The 7,894-nt window shown below is 33.4% G+C and overlaps 1 non-coding gene across 1 annotated transcript; it reads right to left on the reverse strand.

Moving 5' to 3' along the window:
• Positions 1 to 6,276: 6,276 nt before the first annotated feature.
• LOC143642973 (U6 spliceosomal RNA) lies at positions 6,277 to 6,383 on the reverse strand. Its single transcript, XR_013156030.1, has one exon. It is a non-coding gene; the product is annotated as a U6 spliceosomal RNA (small nuclear RNA).
• Positions 6,384 to 7,894: the final 1,511 nt, after the last annotated feature.

Consider the following 7,894-nt stretch of genomic DNA (forward strand, 5'->3'; position numbering starts at 1 on the left):
CTCTGAGTGTGATTTTCATTGTAATTACCCTTTTTGGGGTTTTGTAAGAGTAAATGCAAAACAGAAAAGAAAACTAAATTTTCCCCATTGTAAAAATAGAAAGAGATACTCCCAACCCTTTTTTTTAGAGCATTTATGTTTCAAAAATTTTCATTGTAAATTATTCTCTGTCCATTTGAGATGTATGGAAATCTTTTTAAAAGGTAGATAAGCCTCATGATATTTTTATAAACCAGGAATGCTTTTTTTCTTAAGGACTAGGGTGGATGATGTCTTTAAAATGTAATCATCAAAGCAGAAAATACCCCAGTTTCTGTGGGAGTGTAGAGGACTAATGTCTGCTGGCATCTGGCTCAAAGTTACATTTACCTGTCATTAAGATTTAAGAAGTTTATTTTGCTGTTAATAAAGGCAATTGGCTAAGACAACTGGCCTGCTGAATTTAGGATGAACTATGTGTGACAAACTGTACTGTCTAGTCCTCCCTTTATTGTTTATGTATATGTGCATATGTGTAATAGGTTGTACTTGCCTGGCTATATAAAAGAGTAAAATTTCTTTCTCTCTTTGCAATTTTTCTAGCAAATTGCCTAGGATGTGTGTTACATTATGGTTCAATGTTAATAATAAAACTATTTTCCCTCTCTTCTACTTTTGTGGGAAGTTTTTTCTGAGTTGGCAGAGGTACTTTTTTTTCTATTCCTTTCAACAGGTTTCTCTAAGGTGCTTGAATCTGTGGGCCTATATCTTTTCACTTTGGCAAACCTAGAAGTTTCTGATTTGAATATTGCTTCTGCTGTATATTCTCTCTCCCCTCCTTTGGGATATTAATTTACATGTATATTAGAATTTTTTACTGTGCCATACCTATCTCTTCCACTGTTCTCTTTCCCCCAGTTTTCCAGCTTTACACCCTGTGCCTCATATTGGATGTTTATTATTTACCTGTCTTCCACTTTACAAGTCCAGTTTTTATCAGATAAAGGCTTAATATCTTGTGTACATAAATAATCATACAGCTCAACAAGAGAAGAACAAACAACACAATTATAAAGTGGGCAAAGGATATGAATAGGAAATGTATTTCTGAAGAGCAAATACACATGGCTAAAACGCACATGAACAGCTGCTCATCTTCATTGGCTGTAAGGGGAATACAAATTAAGATGACAATGAGACATCACCTCATGCCTACAAGAATGCCTGCTATTAAGCAAGAAACTATAAATTGGAAAAGATGTGGAGAAATTGGAACACTTATTCACTGTTGATGGGAATGTAAAATGGTTCAGCTGTTGTGGAAAACAGTTTGGTGATTCCTCAGAAAACAAAATATTGAGCTTCTCTACGACCTGGCAATACCAATATTTGGTATATACCCAAAAGAGTTAAGGGCAGTGACATGAACAGACATTTGCACACCGATGTTCATAACAGCACTGATCACAATTGCCAGGAGATGGAAACAATCCAGGTATATACCATCAACAGATGAATGAATAAGCAAAATGTGATCTATACATACGATGGAATATTATGAAGCATTTAGACAAAATGATGCCTGGAAACATATGACAATATGGATGAAACTTGAGGCTATAATGCTGAATGAAATAAGCCAGTCACAAAAGGATAGATACTGTATGATTCAATTACTATGACTCTGATAAAGCCACCAGTGTTTTGGAACAGCTAGAAGGAAAAATCTGAGATGAGGTCATGGTAGTCGCTGACAAACTCTGGGAACTGTTTTATAGCTGCTTGTTGAAGTGTGCTTTGAAAATTATTGCTTTTTTCTTTCTTTTGTGTGTATATATATATACACACAAAACAGTGAAATATAGCTATAGAAAGTTATAGTAATATTGGATAAAACAAATTTTTGAAATAAAAAATCTAAAAATATTTAGGAACATTACTTCTCAATATCTTAAACAAAACTTTAAATCAGAGAAACTTATAGATACTTATGAAAAAGAAATATTAAAGCCATACTGTTACAAAGTGAAGATCTGAAGAGAATTCAGAATATGAGTAGTCAGAGAAGGAGATGAAATCAACAGGATTAAGCCTGTGCTTCTGACTGTTATGTGAAAAGGCTAAAAGCAGAGTAATAGAAAGGTCTGAAGTGGATGTTGAAATGGTACAACTGATGATCAAGGACAAGCACTTGATCCCAAAATATTTCTTGCATATTCCCACTTCTTAGAGATGGAGAAAAAATAGCATAGACAACCAAGTATTGTTAGGAAGACATAAGCATTCCTTAAGTTGGAAACAGAGTCTGAAAACTAAAACACAGAATAAGTTTATTGAGCTAAGTGGCACACAAGGAAGCAGAACTGAAAGAAACTTACTGCTCAAAGAAAAGTGGTGGGGAAATGGTTTATATACCTGCTTAGAACAAAGAAAGGGTATGGTGGAATGGAGAAGGCGCAGTAAGGAGGATGTGACTATGTGAATTGTTTAGGGCAGGGCATCTTAGGGTACCGTAAATTTGCAAAAGCTGCCCAGGCAGAATTTGTGTAGGTATGAACCTAGCTGTTGAAGATAAACAGACTTTCTGGAATCAGTATGACTTGTTTATTAGAGGACCTCTTGTCCCAAAGAAGTCAGGGTCTTAATAAGCATTGCAAAGGATCATTGTTTTGTCCTCAAAGGCTGCCTCAGTTGCTTTTTGTTTCTCCTTTGTAGTTTACTGAGTAAACATGAGAGTTTAAGTACTAGTAAAGCTGTTTACCATTCTAAATTTCACACATTTCACCTGGATTACTGGAATTTTTTACATCACTTTCAAATCTTTGCTTAGAGAAGACTTTTAAACTTAAAAAACAATTATTTATTTTTTCCATGATCTGTTTTAATTCAGAGAATATTTAGCCATGGGGAGCCATACAATGGTAACAACATTCACACTTCTACGAGTCACAGATGACCCTACCTGGCAAATTGCAATATTCTTTTTTTCTATTTCCAATATATTTATTGGGTATCACTGGAAATCTGATAATCATCCTGCTCATCCTGGTGGATTCCCACTTCAAAACACCCACATATTACTTCCTTCAGAATTTCTCCTTCTTAGAAATCTCATTGACATCTGCCTGCATCCCTAGATTTCTGGTCAGCATTGTGACTATGGATAAAACAATTTCCTATGGTACTTGTTTAACCCAATCATTTTTTCTTTTCTTCTTAGGTGCACAGAATTTCTCCTGTTGGCTGCCATGTCCTGTGACTGCTTTGTGGCCACCGGCAAATGTCTTCATTATGCCACCATTATGAGCAGCAGAGTCTGCACCCAGCTGACTGTTAGCTGGATTGCTAACAGTCTCCCTGGGATTTACCTTGGGTCTGTGGTGGGATATCTGTGATGCCAATATACTGATCACTGGCCTGCAAGAATATTCCTTTCATGAAACTCTCTTGCACAGATACACAGATCAGAGAATTGTTAAGTTTTGTTTTAGCCATTGTTACATTCCTGATTACACTAGCCCTGGTGATACACTCCTTTGCAAATATTATAAGAAAAATTCTGATGACCCCTTCTACCCAGGAGAGGAAAAAGGGTTTTTCTCCCTGTTCTACCCACATGATTGTGGTTTCTATCTCTTATGGAAGCAACATTTTTATGTATATTAAACCTCCTTCAGAGAAAAGGATATCTTTAAACAAGGGGGTGATAGTACTTATCACTTCCTCTGCACCCATCTAAATCTGTTTATATATACTTTAAATAATAAACTAGCAAAACAAGTCTTGAAGGACATAATTTTCTTTTTTGGGGGGGGTGCATGGTCCAGGAATCAAACCTGGGTCTCCCGCATGGAAGGCAAGCATTCTACCACGGAACCAACTGTGAACCCTTGAAGGATATAATTTTAAAACAGCCTTTATTACCTGAAAACTACAGCTTTGTCTTTTATAAAAGTATACTTTTATGTCCCATGGAAAATTGCAACATATTTCAAATTCCATTTGAATTTCCCTTTGAAATATCCCCTTAATTTATTTCATATGATGGTGATGACCCAAGTCATCCTGAGTAGCCTTTTAGTTATTATCTGTCTCCATGAGAGTTCCATATTCATTGCTAGAATCACTTAATTCTTTCAACTTAATACTTTGATTTTGTTTAACCTCAAGGTATTCCACTAAGAATTCATTTCAGAAATCCAATATATCCATGTTTTTCTAGCATAGATTTGCTCAAAATATAGACCACCTGTGTACTCTATAAATATTCATTAATTTGATTTTGTAAATGTCTAGGAAAATTTTCATCCTTATATCACATAATTTAAATGTTTTGGCAAATTCTATGATGTATCTATAAACATAAAAATGAACTCTAATGCTGGAGACCCAGGTTTGATTCCTGGTGCCTGCCCATGCAAAAAAAAAAAGGAACTTTAATAGAAATATTCATGTTCAGGCTTAATGATGAGATTTTTTTAAAATCTCCTAATATTTATTCAACTGTATGTCAAAGGAGCCTTTTTCATTTAGGAAAAAGTCTTTTATATCTGAAGTTAACTTGAAGAGTCTAGGTTGATTATACCAAAGTCACAAAGCAAGTAAATGCTAGATCTAAGTATCTAAAATTTAATTTAATAAATTAAAATTCAAATTATATGCAAGTAATAAATTGGAATAGGCTTTTATGTGAGTCCAGTGGTTTATTTAGTCTGGAAAAAACTTGGGAGTGACTAACAACTATCCTAAAATGTTTGAAAATCTGTCTTAGAAGACAGAAAATACTGACTCTGTGTAATTCTAGTGGACAAAAATAAAGCTTATGTTTGAGATATTTGCAGTATATATTTTAACCCACACAAAACTGTTTTATATCTTACAATATTTTGCCATATTTTCTGTCACTAGTGTGTCTGTATGATGTCTGATATTCTTTTATTTCTATTCCAAATATCATGCTCTGAAAATTGATAAATATTCTTTTAGTCTCCCTCAAGAGTTCACTCTCTCTAAGTTATACATTTTTACTGTATGTATCTCAACATTATCATCAAAAAGGCATCTGTATATTTTTAAATTAGAAATTCACGAGAGTAAACTATGTCATTTTATTGTTTCAAATTTAATTTCTTACCTTGTGACTGTTGTAACTGACACACCTTTATCTGGTGTATAGCTAGGTGAGTAATGAACTAAAGATAAAAATATATAAGTGATGGGGGGAATAAGGGGTATTGAATGTTTTGGCTTTCTTTTTTATTTTTATTTCTACTTTTTGGAGTATTGAAAATGTTCTAAAATTGATTGTGGTGATGAATGCACAAATATATCATGATATTGTGAGTCATTGTTTGTATACTTAAGATGAGTATATGGTATGTGAATATCTCTCAATATCATTGCATTAAAAATTAAATTTCTTAAGTGGCATCCCCATCATTCTCTCTCCCATTACTTTGATTAATGTTTCTTTGTAGGGCATGGTAATATCATTTAAGGGTTAATTGTCTGTTTCAAACTATGGAATATAAGTTTAGTGAAAGTAGGGACTTTAATTTGTTCACCACTCTGTCCACAAAACCTAGAGCAACATCTGGTTCACACTATTGCTCAATTATATTTAAATAATAAATGTTAACTCTAGAATTACAGCTTCTTTATGATTTATTTTAAGAGTCATTTGTTTCAGAGCCCTTTTTTGGGGGGAGTAAGGCAGCATGGTCCAGGAATTGAACCCGGGTCTCCTGCATGACGGGTGACCATTCTATCATGGAACCATCCATACACCCTCATCAGCCCTTTTTAATATTCTTTGTCAGAAGTTTCCCTGCATATTTTTCATTTTATTTTTATGGTAAACAAAAGGCATTCTTCTATTTATGAAAGGCAATGTTGCTTATATTTTAAGGGAGGTTACAGATAATTCATTTTAGTTACCTTTTTGAGTCAATCTCCTAAAATTTAATTTAATAGTTTTGTTTCACAATAACTACATATTTTCATTTATTGTTTACTGTGAGATATTTCTATCTATATTTTTATCCTTATCAACTTTTTATCTAGATTTGAAGTTACATTTTGTTTATAATAAATCCATTCTACCAGGATGGTGTCTTTGTTTTCTCTACCTTTCCATCACTATTTTTTTCTCCTGGGATAATAATAATCTTTCACATTTTGGAATCTCCATTATTTCCACAGGTGTTAAATTCTCCTTCATCATTTTGAAAGCTTTTCTTCTGAATTTTGAGAGAACTTTTGTTTGTCCTCCATTTCTCTCTCTCTCTCTCTCTTTTTTTTAATATGGAACACTTCATGAATTGGTGTGTCATCCTTATGCAGGGGCCATGCAAATCTTCTCTGTACCATTTCAATTTCAGTATATGTGGTGCCAAAGCAAACACTGTCCTCCATTTTTATTTGCTACAGTATCAAATTTTTGTGCTTTAAGGGTGTGACTTGTAATTCTATTATGGCTTGTTTCTTTGCAAACATTACTATATTAACCACATTTCTTCTGTGCTTTCTCTTATAATATTTTTCTCCTTTTATTTTTCATTATTTCTATAAACAGCTTGCACTTTGGGTGACTTTGCATTTCTCTTTTAATAAAGTCTTATCTTTTAAAAAATGTTGAAATTGCCAAGCAATCTCTCACACTTTCAAATGTATTTGGTATTTTTCAGAGACAGACTTTTCTCCTTCTTTGTCTTTTCTCTTTCCATTTCTTTTTTCTCTTCTCTTCTTACTTATGTTATTTCATCATCTTCTTTTCTGGACGTTGGATGCTGAATCAACATAAAATTAGAATATGAATATTCTCCCCAAAAAGGTTATGTGTGTGTCATATCGAACTCCATGGAACTATCACTTTTGAGTGTGGCCTTGTGTATCTATTACAGATGCACAATCATGTATGAAAACAGCACATAAACTATTTCACAAATTAAAATATGTGAGTTTGAGAAATAGAAGCCTACTTTCTTACAAAAAAAAAAAAAAAAACCTTGTCTCTGAACCTGGGGTAGAGAATGGCAAAGATTCAAAACATCTTTCTACCATTTTCTGACTTACTCAATTTCTTGAGGCAATTCCTTCATAGGATTGGTATTGATGATTATTTTCATTTTATTCTTCCTTTTTCACATTTATTTTCTCACTACAAATACATTTCTTTTTATAATTGGGGAGCCCTTTAGAAGTCTTTGCAGTTTTCATGATGGTGAGCATTTTCATTGAATATTATCTACCCATGAGTATTTTATAATTATGGAGCTAGTCACTTCTGTGGACAATTTTAACCAAGTTCCTTTTCAAATCCAAAGAAGTTATTTCTTAAATCTGAATTTTCATAAATATTTATGCACTGAGCCAGAGTGCTCTAAAATACATGAGGCAAATACTGAAAAGAGAAATAAACACCTCTACCATAATCATTGAAGACATCAATAACCCACTCTCAACAATGGACAGAACATCTTGACAGAGAATTAATAAAGAAGCAGAGAATTTGAATAATACAATAAACAAACTAAATTTAACAGATATTTATAGAACACTGTACCCCACAACAGCAGGATACACCTTTTTTCTCAAGTGCTCATGGATCATTCTCAAGGAAAGACCATATGCTGAGTCACAAAGCAAGTCTCAATAAATTTAAAAAGAATGAAACCATATAGAATACTTTCTCAGATCATAAAGGAATGAAGTTGGAAATCAATAACAGAGGGTCAGAAAATTTCACAAATACATGGGGCTAAACTACACACTCTTAAACAACCAATGGGTCAAGGAAGAAATTACAAGAGAAATCAGTAAATATCTCAAGGCAAATGAAAATGAAAACACAACATAGCAGAATGTATGGGATGTAGCAAAGGCAGTGCTAAGGGGGAAATTTATTGTCTTAAAT

The sequence above is a fragment of the Tamandua tetradactyla genome, chromosome 7 (assembly GCF_023851605.1).
Source record: "Tamandua tetradactyla isolate mTamTet1 chromosome 7, mTamTet1.pri, whole genome shotgun sequence".
NCBI classification, from domain to species: domain Eukaryota; kingdom Metazoa; phylum Chordata; class Mammalia; order Pilosa; family Myrmecophagidae; genus Tamandua; species Tamandua tetradactyla.